The sequence below is a fragment of the Felis catus genome, chromosome B1 (assembly GCF_018350175.1).
Source record: "Felis catus isolate Fca126 chromosome B1, F.catus_Fca126_mat1.0, whole genome shotgun sequence".
In the NCBI taxonomy this organism is placed as follows: domain Eukaryota; kingdom Metazoa; phylum Chordata; class Mammalia; order Carnivora; family Felidae; genus Felis; species Felis catus.
In genome coordinates, this window is record NC_058371.1 from 65,767,798 (window position 1) to 65,788,368 (window position 20,571).

At 36.7% G+C, this 20,571-nt stretch overlaps 1 protein-coding gene across 3 annotated transcripts in view; it reads left to right on the forward strand.

Moving 5' to 3' along the window:
* The first annotated feature begins 2,395 nt into the window (after positions 1 to 2,395).
* Positions 2,396 to 20,571, forward strand: part of FSTL5 (follistatin like 5) — a 786,930-nt gene continuing 768,754 nt past the window's right edge. For 2 of the 3 annotated variants that reach the window (XM_045055716.1, XM_045055717.1), the window contains exon 1: positions 2,397 to 2,414. The gene's annotated coding sequence lies outside the window, so the exon portion shown is untranslated. Of the gene's footprint in view, positions 2,415 to 20,571 lie in introns of all 3 variants that reach the window. The other variant, XM_045055718.1, reaches the window with a different exon arrangement.

Below are 20,571 nucleotides of genomic sequence, written 5' to 3' on the forward strand. Positions count from 1 at the left end.
TGCTCAGTTATAGCACTTTTTATTTCATCCTGATGAGCTTTTATCTCCACAGAAAGGGATTCTAATCTATTTTCAACCCAAGCTATATTCTTATTATCATGTTCTAAATTCTAGTTCAGACATCTTGCTTGTATCAGTGTTGATTAAATCCATGGCTGTCATTTCTTCCTGTTCTTTCTTTTGGGGTGAATTCCTTCATTTCATCATTTTGAAGGACAAAATGGAGTTAATAAGGTAAGAAAATTGACATTAAAAATTAAAAACAACACAAAAAAATCAAATAAAGGATGCTATATCCTAGGTGTGTTATGGTCTGGCTATTGAAAAGAGCTTGATAGATTACAGAAAAAAAGGAAAGATAAGAAAAAAAAAGAAAAAAAAAGGAAAATGTTTGAAAATTGGAAAAAAATAAATTCAATGAAATCGAATAAAATGAAATGATGGAAGTAAAAAAATTGAATGTGAGAAATTTACAAAAAGTAATAAACATAGTAAAAATTATAGAAAAATATTTTAATAGAAATGAAAATAAAAATATTTTTTTCTTTCTGTAATCAAGAAAAAGAAAAGAAGCAAAAAAGAAAAAAAAAAGAAAATTGAATAGATGGACCAGTGAACAGATGAAATACGATTGAAATTACATCATTTTCCCCAAGAAGTCAAACTATGAAGCACTTTATAGTCTGTAAAGTAAGCAGGCAGAGAGACTTGTGTTGTTTGAAAGAGGGAGGTTGGCCCATTTGGGCGGGGCTCAGTGTAACTGCTCAGTTCTCCACTAGATGATGCTGCTTAGCTTACTGGGGTGGATTGTTGTGGTGCCTATAGGTGTGTATGCGCATGCGTGGGGAAGCATGAAAATGGTGTCACCCAGCTACTCAGTCTCTAGTATCAGAACTCTGTGCTCTCCCAGACCAGCAATCATGCACCCATCCAGCTTGTGTCCCCTCCCTGCTTTTACACTGTCTGTGGCCAAGCCATCCAGTTGCCAGGCAGCACCTCCCTCCTGAGTTTTATTTCACATGCGGCTGTGTTTCCCAACACCTCACTTTTGAGGGACTGTGGCTTTTACTGCTTAGAACTTCTGGGGGAGGGTCTCACTGAGCAATGCCCGGGTTCCGCCTGCCACCAGGAATGTTCAGGAGATGGTGCTGTGCCAATGCCCAGAGACAGTGGCTGGATGTCCGCCTGCCCCAGAAAAAGTTCCCATGATCCTGTAACAGCAGCATTTCAAGGATTATGAAAAATCACAACACACATCTGGTACCAGGTTTCCCCCTTAACATCCTTGTTCCAGCACCAGCGAATGTGGTTGTTCTCCGGGGTCTGCTGGGACCTTTGCCTATGGGGACGCTTCATGGTCTCTATCAAATGTCCTCCCAGCAGGGGAATTGCCTACACCCATGTGACCAGAGGACCTCTTGGACTGTGCTCTCTGCTTCTGGGGTTTCACTCTTCTCACCAGAGCACTGCCAGGAGTTTCAGACTCTGCCCTCCCCCTGTTTATAGAGTCTTAATGGAATTTAAAGCCTCTCCTTTCTCTTTTCTCACTTTTTTGTTCAGTCTCTTGCATACTCTTTTCTCTCCAGCTGCTTTTGGGAGGGGGGTGTGCTTTCTGTACTCTCCCCCCATCTCTGTCCTCTCCACAAGCAAAAACAGCTGCTTGCCCTCTGCAGCTTTCTCCCCCAGTAACCTCTCTGTGCCACATACCTGCTAAGTTCTCTGGTTCAAGTTGTGCAGATTGTTGTGTTAATCTTCATATCAGTTTTTAAGGTGTGCAGGATGGTTTAGTGTCGATCTGGTTGTATTTCAGGGATGAGAGATGCAAACAAAAACTTCCATGCTGTTCTGCCATCTTGGCCCCTCCCTCTTTTTTTACATTTCTTAAGAATGAATGTTAGTAGCCATTGTTCTCCCCTCTATCTTCTATGATTATTATTCTGCCTTCTGATTAATATTTTCTGTGGGTATCTTTAATGATGAAATAGTATTACCTAAACCTAAAAAGCTTTTTAAATTAACACCTCTTACAAAAGCACTTTAAATAATACTTTAATCTATTAAAGTATTATTAATCTATTATTAATAATTAATCTATTAGATGATTAATTATTAATTAATAGATTAATAATTAATCTATTAATATAATAATTAATCTATTATTAATCTAGTAAAGTATTTAAATCTATACTATAATGTATATTAGACATTTACAAAGAAGTGAATAAATGTAACATACTTTAAAAGCTACTGAGTGTGTAGTGAATATCTTTCCTTTGTCTTTCCAGATGCTTCACTACCTGTCTCCACCATACTCTGTATCTCTGAGACTTTGCAGAGGGCTTTGCAGTTGAGTTTAAAGAATGTGTCGTATCAAAAGGACATCTTGGAATGGAAAACTTCAAAACAAGTTTAAGGTATTTATTCCTCTATTTCTAGCTTGTGAGGTTTCCCTGACTAGCTGCATACCTCTAAGTAAAGTCTAACCTTCTGCAATGGGGGCATCTCTGAATAGTCTTTCTTTTGCGTAGAATCCAATAACTGTTTCCCATCCCACCTGCCCCTTCAAGCCCATTGGTGTTTGAGTGGATGATGACACTAAGACACTATGCCTTAGGCTTCTCTGTTAGGGCTGCCATAACAGAGTACAACATACAGGGTGGATTAAGCAACAAAAAGGTATCATCTCATAGTTTCAAGGCCAGAAGTCCAAGATCAAAGTGTTATTAGACTAGGGGACCGTCCTGGTTTGAACTCAGGTTTGGGTGCTCACCCTAGAAAATCAGTACTCGAGAGACAAGTGATGGTGGAAAAGGAAACGGTGCTTAATTGGGAGGCCAGAAATCTGGGAGGATGGTGGACTAAGGTCCCAAATACCATCTCCGCCAGTTTAGGTGAAGCAGGAAGTTTTTAAATGGGAAGGTGAGGAAACGATAAAGAGGCTTATGGGCAAGAGAAGCTGGTGCTCAGCAGTTAGTCATTTATCCACATGACCTGAACAGACAGGCTGGTATCAGTGGAGGCTGTGTTTTAATGTGCTCAGGTCTGGTCCTTTCTCCCTCAAGGCCAGTGGTTTGTAAAATCTCAAGGAAAGTGGGTTAGTTCTGCTACAAACTATGGGGCTTAGGTTGGCTAGCAAGGAATACATCAACCTGAGATAATTTAACCATTAAGACCAGTTGGAATGTTGATACAAGGTATACACAGGATCGGTTCCTTCTGATGACGCTGTGAGGGATCATCTGTTCCATGCTTCTAATGGTTTGCTAGCAATTGCTGACATTACCTTGCTTGTAGACACATTGCCCTTATCTCTGCCTTCATGTTTACATGGTAATTTCTGCATGTGTGTCTTTCTCTGTGTCCAAATTTCCTCTTTAAAAAAATTTTTTAAAGATTTGTTCATTTTTTAGAGACAGAGTGTGAGTGTGGGAGGGGCAGAGAGATAGGGAGGCACAGAATCTGAAGCAGGCTCCAGGCTCTTAGCTGTCAGCAGAGAGCCTGACACGAGGCTCGAGCTCCCAAACTGCAAGATCATGACCTGAGCTGAAGTCAGACGTTTAACTGACTGAGCCACTTAGGCACCCCAAATTCCCTCTTTTTAAAAGGACATCAGTTATATTAGATTAAGAACCACATAATGACCTTCTTTTAACTAGAGCGCCTGTGTAAAGATTCTAACTCCAAGTAAGGTCACATTCTCAGGTACAGGGAGTTAAGACATAAACATATCTTTCTTTAGAAGATACAATTCAATGCAAAAGACTGTTGGCTCAGCACTGTAAACAATCCCCTTATTAAAGTCTCTTCAGACTAACCAATTTGAGAGTTCTGCCTGATTTTCCCGACAGAGTTCTGAACAGAAGAGCATTAACAGCAGCTCTCAAATGTGTTGTACCTCATGTATTGAAGTATAATGATTACCTATTTTCAGATCAAGAATGTCAGAGAGTATATTATGTATTTCCTAGTACAAATGCATCTTTAGAACGCAGACCATAGCATTTCAGTCACAGATATCCAAGATATAAAAAATCAAGTTTTACTCCCCCTGGTTTAACATCAAATGGTTTTAGCAAATTTACAAATTCTGTAAGTGTGTGTGTGTGTGTGTGTGTGTGTGTGTGTGTGTGTGTGTGGCAGTTTTAAGTTACTAGTATGTATGTATGTATGTATGTATGTTTTTATTAAATTTTGCATCCAAATTAGTTAGCATATAGTGCAACAATGATTTCAGGAGTAGATTCCTTAGTGCCCCTTACCCATTTAGCCCATCTCCCCTCCCACATCCCCTCCAGTAACCCCCTGTTTGTTCTCCATATTTATGAGTCTCTTCTGTTTTGTCCCCCTCCCTGTTTTTATATTATTTTTGCTTCCCTTCCCTTATGTTCATCTGTTTTGTCTCTTAAAGTCCTCATATGAGTTACTGGTTTTTAAACTTAGTACTTTTTAATGGAAACAACTTGACCAAAAATCTGTCACAGAATTTTGAGACCCATTAAAACAAAAGTTTAATGAGAAAAAAACCCCCAAGAAACTAGTTGCCATAACAAAATTAATCGAATTTTTGAGACAGACAAAAAATGTGTTTTTAAACCATGCCTATGTAAATTTTTGTAAGTCAAAGATGTAGTAAATAACTCCCATTTCTCAGTTATTGTTTTTAAATTATACTTATTTATTATTATTTTTTTTGAGGGAGGGAGGGAGGGAGGGAGAGAGAGAGAGAGAGAGAGAGAGAGAGAGAGAGAGAGAGAGAGAATGAGTAGGGAAGGGGCAGAGAGAGAGGGAGACACAGAATCCGAAGCAGGACTTGAACCCATGAGCTGTGAGATCATGACCTGAGCTGAAGTCAAACGCTCAACTGACTGAGCCACCGAGGTGCCCCACCCATTTCTCAGTTATTTTTGCCTAATCATATACATTTTGACTTGTAAAGCATCTGTATGGTGTTATTGTTAACAACTCTCATACCTTTCTCTTCAAATGCCATTGAGACATTTACTATAAAACACTACACAGAGAATTGATCAATTAGCATCCATTAAGTTGCTGCCTTTCGTATATTACGGATGAACACTAGTAGTACTACCAGCAGTAACAGTAGTCAGACTGTTGTGGGACGGGTGGCAATGCCAGGAGTTAGAATGGAACATATTTCTTAAATAATAAAAAGTTGTTCCAGTTGAAGTAAAAACAGGATCACTTTATCACAGAGTGGGAGTGGTGATGATGCTGACAGAAATGAGCGTTAGAATAAAAATGGAAATGGTATCATTCTAATGTTAAAAAAAGAGACAAAGTAAAACAAAGTCAGTCTGCTAAATGCTTACTCTTTCCCATTTTTAAAAAGATTTACATTATATTTAGAGACAGAGCATGAGCAGGACAGAAGGGCAGTGGGAGAGAGAGAGAGAGAGAGAGAGAGAGAGAGAGAGAGAGAGAGAATGTCAAGCAGGCTCCCCCTCAGCACAGAGTCTGCACTGGGATCATGAACGGAGCTGAAATGGAGTCTGATGCTCAACCAACTGAGCCATCCATGCGCGCTGTGCTTTCCTCATTGTTTTTAGTAATACGGTGATTTGGGGGTTATATATAAGAATAATATGTAATTATTCTTCCAAGCCATCTCATACCTTTAAAATAAATGCTAAATTGACTTTTAATAGCATATTTTCAGGGAAAAAAAAAGAAGAAAGAGGGAAAGAGTAGTTGGCTTTAAGTTCTGTTTTGCCAAGATCTTTGGCGCTACAACAAAAGGAAGGTCATATGCGCCTAAATATTTACAGTAATAGTAGGAATGTTCTAATTCTTAGACGATGCCAGTCATCAGAAAACATGAATAGACACTTCTCTAAAGAAGACATCCAGATGGCCAACAGGCACATGAAAAGATGTTCAACGTCGCTCCTCATCAGGGAAATACAAACCAAAAACACACTCAGATACCACCTCACACCAGAGTTGCTAAAGTGAACAAATCAGGAGACCATAGATGCTGGCGAGGATGTGGAGAAATGGGAACCCTCTTGCACTGTTGGTGGGAATGCAAACTGGTGCAGCTGCTCTGGAAAACAGTGTGGGGGTTCCTCAAAAAATTAAAAATAGACCACCCTATGACCCAGCAGTAGCACTTCTAGGAATTTACCCAAGAAATACAGGAGTGCTGATGCATAGGGGCACTTGTACCCCAATGTTTATAGCAGCACTCTCAACAATAGCCAAATTGTGGAAAGAGCCTAAATGTCCATCAACTGATGAATGGATAAAGAAATTGTGGTTTATATACACAATGGATTACTACGTGGCAATGGAAAGAATGAAATATGGCCCTTTGTAGCAACATGGATGGAACTGGAGAGTGTGATGCTAAGTAAAATAAGCCATACAGAGGAAGACAGATACCATATGTTTTCACTCTTATGTGGATCCTGAGAAACTTAACAGAAACCAATGGGGGAGGGGAAGAAAAAAAAAAGAGGTTAGAGTGGGAGAGAGAGCTAAAACATAAGAGACTCTTAAAAACTGAGAACAAACTGAGGGTTGATAGGGGGTGAGAGGGAGGGGAGGGTAGGTGATGGACATTGAAGAGGGCATCTTTTGGGATGAGCACTGGGTGTTGTACGGAAACCAATTTGACAATAAATTTCATATATTTAAAAAGAAATAAAATAAACTACCGAACTACCAAAAAAAAAAAAGAAGAAAAAGATGCCAGTCATTATACTGCCATTTCCTCTGCTCACTTGTTTACATGTCATACTTCTGGGAAACAGGAAAATGAGCATGTGTAAAAACAGAGGGGAAATGCTTCAGATAAAAAGGCTGCAGAAGAGATAGGAGAATGGGGCACCTTGGTGGCTCCGTCATTTGTGTCTGACTCTTGATTCCAGCTCAAGTCTTGATCTCAGGATTGTGAATGCAAGCCCCACTTTGGACGCCACGCTGGGCAGGGAGCCTGCTTAAAAAAACAGAGAAGAATGCAATGAGGGTCAGAAATTCATGGACATCATAGTTGAATCTGGAGAAACCCTACAGAAAAAGGAAAATATAACTTTAAAATTATGAAAAAAAAAAGAGGAGCAATGAAAATAGAAAAAAAAGGAGAATAAGAGAATTTTTATATTATTTTGAGAAAAAATCAGTGAAAAGAATGAATTTCAGTGAATGAATTGGGTGAAAGGTAAGGAAAATGATGCTAAATCTGGAAAGCATGACTTTTTATTGTCTAGTAATTCAAATCAGGAGTTTCCCTGATCTTATAATTGAGGTTGTCTGGATTCTATGCCATGGAAGGGAGGAGCACAGCTGATGAGAAAACCACTTACTCATTTAGGCAGTGATCAATAATCATAGAGGTTACTGTAAACTAGGCAATGAGTCTTGATCTTAGGGGACACTATCTGCAACCAGCTATGTCCTTTCCTTCATTACTTCTATTGTCCTTAAGTCCTCACATACAGACCCATTGGTATCTTATATCTACTGGCCTCTAGTTAAGAATTAGTTTTCTCAAAGGTAGAGAATAAACCAAGGATATCAGCCTCCTCCATTTATGAGGTTAAAAATTATTGTGACCCTCAAATCTATATGCTGGTGATTCATTATTCATAAGCATACACACACACACAAACATACTATCTAGAAATAGGCTCTGAGAAATCTCTGATACAATATAAGTACCTATAAACCTCTGGAGTCAAACATCTCAAGCCACCCACCCCTATTCTCACCCATGGAAACAAAATAAAATGAAACAAAACAAAACAAAACAAAGAATACTACTGCGTTGATCCAGCCTATAAACCTGGACTTTTGTCTGGGAGAGACAGCTTGTAACTATCAATGTGGGGGGTGGAAAAAACACAGTTTTTGGATCAAGACAGTTTTAAATATGAATCCCAATTTTAATCCTTTCTAGACATGATACTTTTTTAGTATTATTTTCTATTTGAGTATAATTGACACACAATGTTAACATTAGTTTCAGGTATATAACATAGTGATTGAACAAGTTTATACATAGTGCCACATTCACCACAAGTGTAGCTGCCATCCGCTTAGTTACATTATTATTAAATATATTCCATATGCTGTGTCTTTTGTGATTTATTCATTCCATAACTGAAAACCTGTGTCTTTTACTCCCTTTCACCTATTTTGCCTGAACTGCTTATAGCCTCCCCTCTAGCAACTCTCAGTTTGTTCTCCAGATTTATAGTTCTGATTCTACTTTTTGTTCGTTTATTCATTTGTTTGTTGTTTTAGATACCACTTATGAGTGAAATCACATGGTATATGTCTCTGTCAGTCTGACTTATTTCACTTAGCATAATACACTTTAGGTCCATCCATGTTGTCTTAAAGGTACAATCTCATCTTTTTTATGGCTGTGTAATATTCCTGTGTGTGTGTGTGTGTGTGTGTGTGTGTGTGTGTGTGTGTGCGTGCGCATGTGCACATGTGCATGCCATATCTTCCTTATCTATTCATCTGTTGATGGACACAGTTTGCTTCCATATGTTGGCTATTGTAAATAATACTGCAATAAACATAAGGGTGCATATATCTTTTCATACCCAAGAATGGAATTATTGGATCATATGATATTTCTATTTTCAATTTCTTGAAGAACGTCCAAACTGTTTTTCAAAGTAGCTGTACCAATTACCTTCCCACCAATAGGATATGAGGGTTCTTTTTTCTTTAAAATAATAGTTTTCTCCCGTAAGATAGGGATATATTCGAGGATGAACTTTTAAAATTATGGATAAAAATATAACAAAAAAATGCCATCTTAAATATTTTTTTATATATGAAATTTATTGTCAAATTGGTTTCCATACAACATCCAGTGCTCATCCCAAAAGGTGCCTTCCTCAATACCCATCACCCCCCCTCCCCTCCCTCCCACCCCCCATCAACCCTCAGTTTGTCCTCAGTTTTTAAGAGTCTCTTATGCTTTGGCTCTCTTCCACTCTAACCTCTTTTTTTTTTTTTTCCTTCCCCTCCCCCATGGGTTTCTGTTGAGTTTCTCAGGATCCACATAAGAGTGAAAACATATGGTATCTGTCTTTCTCTGTATGGCTTATTTCACTTAGCCATCTTAAATATTTTTAAGTGTACAGTTTAATAGTGTTAACTATTTTCACATTGGTGTATGGACAGATCTCTAAAACATTTTCTTTAGAAAACCGAAACCCTAAACCCATTAAACAATAAGTCCCCATTTCCCTGTTATCCACACAACTGTCAACTACCATTATATATTGTGTTTCTACAAGTTTGGCTGCTTTGGATACCTCACATAAATGTCATTGTTTTGATTACTTTAGCTTTGTAAAATGTTTTGGAATGAGGAAATGTGAGGCCTCCAACCTAGTTCTTTTTTTATTTTTCTTTTCAAGATCATTTGGCTATTCAGTGTCCCTTGAAATTCAGTATAAATTTTAGGATTTTTTTTTATATTTCTGCAAAAGAAAATTCCATTGTGATATTGATAAGGATTGTTTTGAATCCGTAGATTTTCTTGGGAAATATAGGCAATTTAACAATATTAAGTGTCTAATTTGTGAACATAAAATATATTTTATTTATTTATATCTCCTTTAATTTCTTTCATCAATGTTTGGTCATTTTCACTGCATGAATCTTTTGCCTCCTTGGTAACATTTATTCCTAAGTATTTTGTTGATTTTGGTGCCATGGCAAATGGATTGTTTTCATATTTTCTTCTCAGATTATTGATTGTTCATGTATAGAAACACAGCTTATTTTTGCATATTGATTTTGTATAATGCAACTTTGCTGAATTTATTTATTAGTTCTAAGAGTTTGTGTGGTGTGTGTGTGTGTGTGTGTGTGTGTGTGTGTGTGTATGGAATAGATGGTTTTCCACATGTAAGATTTTTTCATTTGCAAATGGAGATATCTTTCCTTTTTTCCTTTCCAGTTTGGATGGAAACTTGTTATTTCTTTTTCTTGACTAATTGTTCTGGATGGAATGCTCAGTACTATGTTAAATAGAAGTGGCAAGAGTGGCATCCTTGCCTTGTTCTTGATTTTTGAGGAAAACTTTCAGTCTTTCTTTTAATGTTTATTTATTTTTGAGAGAGATGGAGAGACAGAGCATGAACAGGGGAGGGAGGCAGACACAGAATCCAAAGCAGGCTCCAGGCTCTGAGTTGTGAGCACAGAGCCCAGCATGGGGCTTGAACTCACGAACATGAGATCATGACCTGAGCCAAAGTCAGACGCTTAACCGACTGAGCCACCCAGGTGCCCCAAAACTTTCAGTCTTTAACCATTGAGCATGGTATTACCTAGAACTTTTCATATATGGCCTTTATTACACTGCTGCAGTTTTCTTCTATTCCTAGTTTCAGGAGAGTTTTTTACTACAAAAGGGTATTGAATTTTGTCATATGCTTTTTTTTCCCCATGACTTAGGAGGATCAGATGGTTTTTGTCCTTTATTCCATTAATACAGTGTAATACATTAATCGAGTTTTATATGTTAACCCATCCTTGAATTCCAGGAATAGATCCTACTTGATCATGGCGATAACCCTTGTAATGTACTATTGATGTATTCTTTCCTATGGCCACTTCTTACCTGAAATACTGCAGCAGACTCCTAGCAGTTTTCCCTGTATGTAGTTATGCTGTCTTAAAGACAAATCTTCATTTAACCATCAGAGAATTCTTTTAAGATATTACTCAAATTTCCCTCCCCCAAACCTTTCAATGACTTCTCATCAAAATCAGTACCAAATATAACACATTGTAATGGGTCAAGAGGCTGTACATGGCCAGCCCACCTACCTCTCTGAGCTTAATCCAATCCCACCATCCTAGTTTTCCTTAGCATCTTTTGTCCTTGCTATTCCTTCTACATGGAAAATTTCCTCCAGATATTTATAAGACTCTTATTTTCCTCTTTGCTAAGCTTCAAATATTTCTTTCATTTGGAAGGCTACTTTGGACATTCTAACTGAAATATATCATCAACTTCTCTTTATGCTTATATCAACTATTTTTCATAAGTCTAATAAATATAGGATAATATAATAACTATGTCTTTTTTAATAATGTGTATTTTTAGATTAAGTTTCTCTCCTACTATAAAATATATTTACTAAAATTAGTACTATCTTTTTTCTTTTGTCATTAGTATACCCAGTGCCTATTATAGCACCTGACTGAAAGAGATGTTCAAAATACATTTCTGTAAAAGTAAAATCCCTCCTTTATATTCCATATCAAACTATTTCTCTAAAATCCACACATTCCTAATTTTAGCTTCACTTTCATGACAATGTGAGTCAATCTAACTCAGTGAGGTATAACTGTGAATGTAACTTAGAAGTAAATTTTTTTTTTCATATTTGGAAATAGACGTGAAACATGGTTAAAGTTGAATTGCTATCCAGTCATCTATCTTTGTCAAAGTATTTTATAAAAATGCTAAGGTTGGAGCAAATGTAATGAACATTTGTAGGAAAAAATATGAACTTCTGTAATAGATGAGGTGGAGCATGTTGAGAATCCCCAGCTCTGGTTTAATGAGGATTGATTAAATGTTAAAATGATAATGAAACAAGGGAACCGGAACTATGAATTGAACACAAAGATAGGTAATAAGGCAGGTTGTCTGTGGACTGAAACTGAGGAAACAGCTTTGTGAAGTCATCTAAGATTAGTCTGGTACATGTATTGTATAGCTAAGTGAACCTTGTCATTTGCCTAGTAAGTGTATAAAACAGCGTGCTTACTGGGCCTGATTTGAAATAAAAAATATATAAATAACCAAACAAAACATTGAATTATGTGTGCACTGAGTTGTTGCTTAAGTCTCAGGCATCTGATTACTTTAATGCTTTTTCATAAATTTTCTTTACTAGTTTGTCTTGATATTTTATGCTCAATAGTAAACATAGCAAATAGAACATATTAATCTTCAAGACTCATTTTAAAATGTGTTATTTCTTTTACTTCACAGCTTTTAATTCCTTTCTAACATTTCACTGGCTAATGGAACACTTTTATTTATTCAGTATAAAATGTCCTCATAGAACTATTTTCAGTAATTTAAGCAACATTCTGTAAAATAAATAATAATAAAGAACTCTTTTGGCTAAGGCTTTATGAAACAATTTAGTAACATTGTATTGCCATCCATAATTGATATTCACCTTTGAGGATAATTTAAGTATAATTGTTTTCATGTATAATACCTATATTGTATTTGCTCCAAAATTCTATTTTTATAAAAATTACATTAGTTTGATCACTATTTTTAGAGAAAATAACTATAATCCATGTATAATACATAAATCCTATAATAAGCAACATTTATTCTATTTGCCACAGGTTTTCTTTTATTACTAGACTATAGATTCTTTAAATATCTCAAATACTATCTGTTGATTATTGCTTTAATTAAGCAAGCTATAGTTCATATCATTCTTTTTTTTTCAATATATGAAGTTTATTGTCAAATTGGTTTCCATACAACACCCAGTGCTCATCCCAAAAGGTGCCTTCCTCAATACCCATCACCCCCCCTCCCCTCCCTCCCACCCCCCATCAACCCTCAGTTTGTTCTCAGTTTTTAAGAGTCTCTTATGCTTTGGCTCTCTCCCTCTCTAACCTCTTTTTTTTTTTTTTCCTTCCCCTCCTCCATGGGTTTCTGTCAAGTTTCTCAGGATCCACATAAGAGTGAAACCATATGGTATCTGTCTTTCTCTGTATGGCTTATTTCACTTAGCATCACACTCTCCAGTTCCATCCATGTTGCTACAAAGGGCCATATTTCATTCTTTCTCTTTGTCACGTGGTACTCCATTGTGTATATAAACCACAATTTCTTTATCCATTCATCAGTTGATGGACATTTAGGCTCTTTCCATAATTTGGCTACTGTTGAGAGTGCTGCTATAAACAACTATAGCTCGGATTGAAGAGGCAGAGGAGAGAATGGGTGAACTAGAAGATAAAATTATGGAAAAAGAAGAAGCTGAGAAAAAGAGAGATAAAAAAAATCCAGGAGTATGAGGGGAAAATTAGAGAACTAAGTGATGCACTAAAGAGAGATAATATATGCATAATTGGTATTCCAGAGGAGGAAGAGGGAGAGAAAGGTGCTGCAGGTGTACTTGAAGGAATAATAGCTGAGAACTTCCTGGATCTGGGGAAGGAAAAAGGCATTGAAATCCAAGAGGCACAGAAAACTCCCTTCAGTCATATCATTCTTTTAACTCACAAGAAGGAATACTACATTAGGAGAAATTAACGTTTGCCAATAACTCTACTGCTTTTAAGCAAAACCATTAGAAAATTAAAATAAATTCAACCAATAAATTACTATTGATTATATGGTTGGTATATCACTCAACTTAAGGTTACTCTTTAATTATTTAAAATGGGCATATAAACAGCCACTATGTAATAGTCATGTTTTGTATATCAGTTTGAAAACTTGGGCATACATTTTCTTAATTTTTTAGAATCTTATAAATTATATTTGTGTTTTAACAAAATAGTGGTAAAGGGGAACTGAATATGTATACAAGTGAGGCTAACAAGAATTTTGTCAGTGGTGGGGCGCCTGGGTGGCGCGGTCGGTTAAGCGTCCGACTTCAGCCAGGTCACGATCTCGCGGTCCGTGAGTTCGAGCCCCCCGTCAGGCTCTGTGCTGATGGCTCGGAGCCTGGAGCCTGTTTCCGATTCTGTGTCTCCCTCTGTCTCTGCCCCTCCCCCGTTCATGCTCTGTCTCTCTCTGTCCCAAAAATAAATAAAAACGTTGAAAAAAAATTAAAAAAAAAAAAAGAATTTTGTCAGTGTTTTCCATGTGGGTTTAGTTTAAAAGTTCTATACTTCAGTCTAAGTTTGAAGTATACATACTTGAGTTATCCTGGTTTATATCCTTCTCTCCTACATTTACCAAGGATAAGTATAGATTAAGAATCAATAAAATGCGGGGCGCCTGGGTGGCTCGTCGGTTAAGCGTCTGACTTCGGCTCAGGTCATGATCTCACAGTCTGTGGGTTCAAGCCCCGCATCGGGCTCTGTGCTGATAGCTCGGAGCCTGCTTCCGATTCTGTGTCTCCCTCTCTCTCTGGCCCTCCCCTGCTCATGTTCTGTCTCTCTCTGTTGCAAAAATGAATAAAAACATTAAAAAAAAAACAAGAATCAATAAAATGCTTTACAGGGAAAGATAAGACATCTCAGTCAATGTCAGGAACTTGAAGCTTAGGAAACAAACTATATATTGCTTACTTTCATATGATAAATTTTCTATCCGCACTGTTCTTAGAAGCTGACATATAATTCTTTTTATTTCCAAACTACCCAAAGAATGTTAAACTATTTGTTACATAAATATTAGGCATAATTCAAATTCTGGTGATCTTAAGACACTGATTGGTCAGATAAACATCTAATTTTTTTTCATGTTTATTCATTTTTGAAAGAAAGGGAGACAAAACATTAGTGAGGGAGGGGCAGAGAAAGAGGTAGACACAGAACCTGATGTAGGCTCCAGGGTCCGCGCTGTCAGCTCAGAGCCCGATGCAGGGCTCAAACTCAATGAACCATGAGATCATGACCTGAGCCAGGCGCCCTGGTAAAATGAACATTTTAAATACAACAAAATACAACATTCTTGAAATAAATTACCAAATGATGATGCTAATATTCTTACTGAGAAGATAAAATTGTATTTTAGCAAGTGTTGAATTCAGTGGGAAAATGTTCAGACTTTTATTCTTTTAGCAGATATTTAATAGGCTTTCCCCACCTGCCAGTTTGTGTCTGGCAGATGAGGATATAGAAATGAGCAACGACAGAAGGCCAAACTCCCCTTTAGGGATAGACAACAAACATAAAATAAGTAAATACACGTATCTAGATGGTGTGTTTACTATGAGACAGAAATTCACATTATGTTATGATATCGAATTTATAAATCCTAAGTTTTTTTTTTATGGATATCAAATTTTTAAATCTAAGGTTCTCCCCCTACCCCCAGGATAATCACTATCTAGTGATTAGAGAGAGGAATTAAAACAAAAAAAAACAAAGTTTGAAAAAAGACAGAATGAGCATCATGATAGACTTCTACAGTGGTTTAAAGGAGGGGTCACAGTTTGCAAATAAAATTTTATGAAAGAAATAACATTCAACATACTCTTGAAAAATAGGTAGATTTTGAAAAGTTAAAAGTGTAATAAATGAGAGCATTGCCAAATATATCAATTCAGTCATTTAGTAAATATATACTGAACACTTATGTTATAGGCAGCTCTCTCTGTACACAGAATACACGTATGAACAAGTTGGGTCTTGCACTCAAGGAGCTAACATTCAAGTAGGAGAAGACAATACTGACGGATGAGGAAATAAATGAATAAATTATCTATTTTCAAATGTTAATACATCCTATGAAGAACAAGTAGTGGTATAATTGTTAAAAGGTGCAGTATAGAGTATTGGTAGGCAAAAGAAGTCCACTCCATGGAGCTAAATGCTTAGGTCCTAGCCACAGGGAAATCTGGGAGAACAGAATTTGGGAAGAGGGTGCATCAAGTATGGAGTGAACATTCACATGGGTGTGAACATTCACATGTTCAAAGAGTAACAAGATTGCTACAATGATTGAAAGTCAGTGAAGATAAGGGCAGGAGTAGAGTCTGACATCAAAGATGTGAATGCCTAATAGTGGAGGGACCTGTGAACAACGGTTACTAATTTAGATTTTTTAAAATAACAAATGGAATGTAAAATTTTAAGGAAAGAATCAACATAATGTGACATATATTTAAAAAAATAACTGCAGTTAATGTGAGGAAAACATATTTTCAAGGAGGTAAGAAAATAAGAGATCAGTTTGGCAATCAGATAATAGGAGATGATAGATGATGTATAATATAGATAATTGTAGCTTGGACTAAGGTATATACCTGTGACAAAATAAACTTACAAAGTTCAGTGATACTTGTGCTGTCCAATTTTAATTGACTTCAATGCAATTTTAAATGAGGAAGTAAGGCAAAGCCAGGAATTTTACGTAATTTAGTAGACAATAGTAACTCTCAAAAGGTTTTTGTTTTTGTTGTTGTTGATGATAGTGGTTCTATTTTATTTCTTTTTCAATACAATAACTCTTGATCTTTCAAAGAAAGTTATCATATGAAGCTTTATTATTACCTTGTTGAAATTAAATTCCTTGAAGTTTGTACAATTCTTTAAGCACTCCAATGGGCAATTTCTATTTTCCCTGACTTGTTCTTAGTTTATACATGATTTTCACTTGTTTTGGTCATCTCTTTTATTATATTTATGATAACTATTGCCTTTTTACTTGAGTTACATGACTATTATTTTATCCTTCCCCTTCTAGCCCACCCAGTGTGCACACTGTCACTCCCCTTCTAAAGGTCATCATTTAGGAATTTGGAAACTCTCAAATTATTGGACTTATAGAATTCAGTATATTAAATTTTGATTCTATACTATGAGCCAGGTATGGGCTAAGATTAGAAATCCCGTAATGAACTCTTTCATGGAGGTTCATGTAGGAAACAGGATACATGCTTAAATATGCAATTATATGTAATGTGATAAAGTGATAATTTTGAGGAAATTAAAGATTTAGTTAACCATGATGTTGGCATGTCTGATTAAGACTGCAAAGAGGAAAAAAGGACTGCAAAGGGTGGAATTAGGAATTCTTCCTGAAGAAAGTGACATCTAAATTGGGATTAAAAGAACTCAAAAGTTAAGCAATCGGACTCTGAGCTTTAACTCTGATGAATGGAGGTGTTGTCCAATAAGAAAAGGATCATAAGAAAAGATTTCAGTCAGATAGATAAATTCAATATGGGACATGTGTTTCAGATACCTGTGAATTATTTTTATTGCAATTTTATTGGGAAGTGCCATTTGATTCTGAGCCCTGAATCAGGTCAGCAAAATGTAGAGGGTTGTGGAAGGAGTGGAAGAGAATTTCCAGACAACATGTAGAATAATAATTGACAAGAGTAGGATTTGATTCCTGAGAAACATTTCAGAATGGCAGAGGATGAGGAATCAAAAGGACAAAAGGAGGGGAGAGGGAGGGAGGCAGTGAGGGAGAGAAGGCAAGAGGAAGGATACAACTTGAGAAGGAAAGCAAAGAAAGAGAAAAGAGGCAAAACTGAAAATTATCAGGCAATTTCTTCAAAACAACAGGGTGTAGTGTCACAGAAGCCAAATAAAGTATGTCTTCCAATGCAGGCATGGTCAACAGTGTTAAATGATTCTGAGTTCAGGACAGGAAAAGTATCTCTGAAATTTGTTGAAAAGTGGATTATTTTGATCCTGATCAGAGCAATTTCCAAAGACTATGGGGAGAACACACAGTAAAGATGGAAGTATTTGGAGAATTAAGTGGAAGAGGAGAGAGCATAGATAATAATTTGATACAACTTTTAAAAAAATTTTTTAAATGTTTATTATTGAGAGACAGAGCATTGGCATGGGAGGGGCAGAGAGAGAAGGAGACACAGAATCCGAAGCAGGCTCCAGGCTCCATCTGTTAGCCCAGAGCCCGAAGCAGGGCTTGAACTCACAAACTGTGAGATCATGACCCGAGCTGAAGTCAGATGCCCAACCGACAGCCACCCAGGCACCCCTAGATACAACTTTTAAAAAGTAACTCTTCTTGTCTCATTTGATTCCCTTTCATGACCCTTATGCACCCCATGCTTTTCTAGACTTGATTATTTTATAAGCCATAAAACAAACAACAAGCTCCAATTTTTGTGTCCACCCCCCGCCCATTTTGTTTTGTTTTGTTTTGGTTTTTTTGCACTTTCCTTCTCTTCCTGGAATACCTTTTCCTCACCTGTGAAGGAATTCTCTGTTTCTCCAAATATAAGTGGTTTCCCCCTAACTATTTTTATCACACCTCAGAAAAACAATTTTGAAATACTAAGGGTTGTGGAGATATACTATGGTGATAAAGTGGAAAGATTTTCTGCATTATACTTAGATTAATTCTGGTGTGTTTCACTAACTTAATCTTCAACAATGGACAAATGACTTTACTTCTCTGCAGTCAGTGGTAAATCAGTGATTATAATAATAAACTCAGAGTGTTATAGTGAGTCATAAAAGAAATAACAAAGTTGAAGGTCCTAGTAGTGTTTGAAACCAAGTATTTTTTCATTTAATGCTAGTTTTCTTCTCCATAAATTTTCTTAGTATTCTAGATGAAATTTTTTAGACATATATGAAGTAGTTTCACTGTAACAATTTAGGACTAGTATGAGTCTGGGAAGGAAATAGGGGGACTGGACAAAACTAGACAAGCTCACTAGCTTCAAAAAGCAAGGACGCTTAAATGCTGTAATTGAGCCATTTGGTCAAGTCATAGTAGTCAAACGAACAAGTAATTCACCATCAATTCTAGGTATAGGATAATATTCATTTTACTAGCTGTTGCTTAGTTAGGTAGGTGGAATATTGATATAGAGAACATAGGCAAGCAATACTTTGAAATCTATAGATCAGTCATTTTATATCTGGGAACAATGTCCCTGGGAAGTGCCAGCCAATCCTTCTGAATGAGTTTTAAAGGCAGAACTTTGATCCCCAGTAGAAATACCTATAAGGCTTACACTGGACTGGGATGATTCTAGGCACATTACCCTATTTTAATACTTGGTACACCATAATGCAATGGCTTGGATGGGCACTGCATATTATTTTTTGTATCTCTAACTCCCAGCATATTTGTTTCAGAGTAGAAAACAGATTTCTGTTTGTTGAATGGGTAATTGAAGAGATACTTGGAAATTACCACCAAAGGAGAGGCTTTGTTCTTATTTTGGACAAAAATGGGTAGGTGGAAATTAAATCCTAACTGAAAGATAGTGAGCCATTATGCAGTGTAGAATAGAAGCCAAATAATTAGCTCTAGAATAATGCATCCAGGTCATAATGATAGAAACGTAGTTCAGGTCAATACAGGGTTACTTTATTTTACTAACTCAACCTAACCTTATTTTAGGATGGATAGTAAGAGGATGAGATTTGTTTTATTTGATTCCAGATAAATATGAAACCTAGGGCATAAATAAGCCTATATATCTCAAGAGATCAGTTACATTATTCATATAGGAACCTAGAGAGGTCGGTTCATGTGTAACTAAGATGTTGTGAGGGATTGATGCATATATAACTATTTTAAAATCAACTCAACTACTGTTATTTACCAATTAGTTTAAGCTATTTATGTGTTATAACAAACAAACCTCAAATATCAGAAGCCTAAGACACACTTTAAATTTCAGTAGCCTAAAATAACCAAGGTTTATTTCTTGCTCATGTTTCAAGCCCATCATGGTTCAGTGTATATTAATCAGGGTTCTCCAGAGAAACAGAACCAATAGAATTTAGATAAATAGGTAAATAGATTGATAAATAGATGGATGATTGATAGATGATAGATAGGTAGATAGATTGATAGATAGGTAGATAGATAGATAGATAATTTATTATAGGAACTGGATCACACAACTATGGAGACCAAGAAGTCTCATGACCTGTTGTCTGCAAGTTAGAGAATAAGGAAAGCCGTTGGCATAATTTACTTTGAGTACAAAAGTTTGAGAATTGGGATGTTGTAGAGAGGACAATGGTGTAAGTCCTGATCTGAGTTCCAAAGCGGGATGGGCCGAAGGTGGATATCCCAGCTCAAGCAGAGTGAGTTTGCCATTCCTCCTTCATTTTGTTCTATTGATGCTATTGGTGGATTGGATGATGCCCAAGCACATTGGTAAGGGAGATCTTTGCTGAGGCTACCAGTTCAAATGCTAATCTCTTCTGGAAACACCCTCACAGACACACCCAGATGTAATGTTTCACCAGCTACCTGGGCATCTTTAACCCAGTCAAGGTGACACAAAACTAACCATCACAGTCAGCACAGGCTTCTTGGTTCATGGTTGTCCCTGGGGAAGCCAGGCTAACTGAGCAGCCACTTATCTCAAATGTTGTCAATTTCTCTGACAGAGAAAAAGGCGCTCTGCGGGATTTTGCTAAATTCTCGGCCCAGAAGTGACATGTGTCACTTCTACTCATAATCCTTCCTACAGAAGTGGGCACGTGGTTCCATTCAACCATTGGAGACCACAAAATGTGATTCAAACACATTCACAGGAGGGAAGTTGGCTTTATGAAGTGAGCAGCGTTAATGAATACACAAGAAGTATATTGTAAATTCCTGATCTGTTAGGTAGACTTGTTTTCGAGGTTCTTTTGTGACAGTGTTTGCTGTTTGAATTCAAATAATTTCTATATAATATTAATAAATAGCAGAAACACATCAGTGGAGTGAAACTTCAATAAAAGTAACGTGTATACATCTCTTTTTGGTCCTCAGCATATTTTTTTTTCCCAGACAGTGCTAGTACCATTCTTGGGAACAAACTGAGACAGCTGCTTTGGCCCATATGCTCTGGAAGGATCTTATATACAAGAAAGTCTAAAAAGAACAAAAAAATCAGTAGTAATTGCTCACTTCACCAA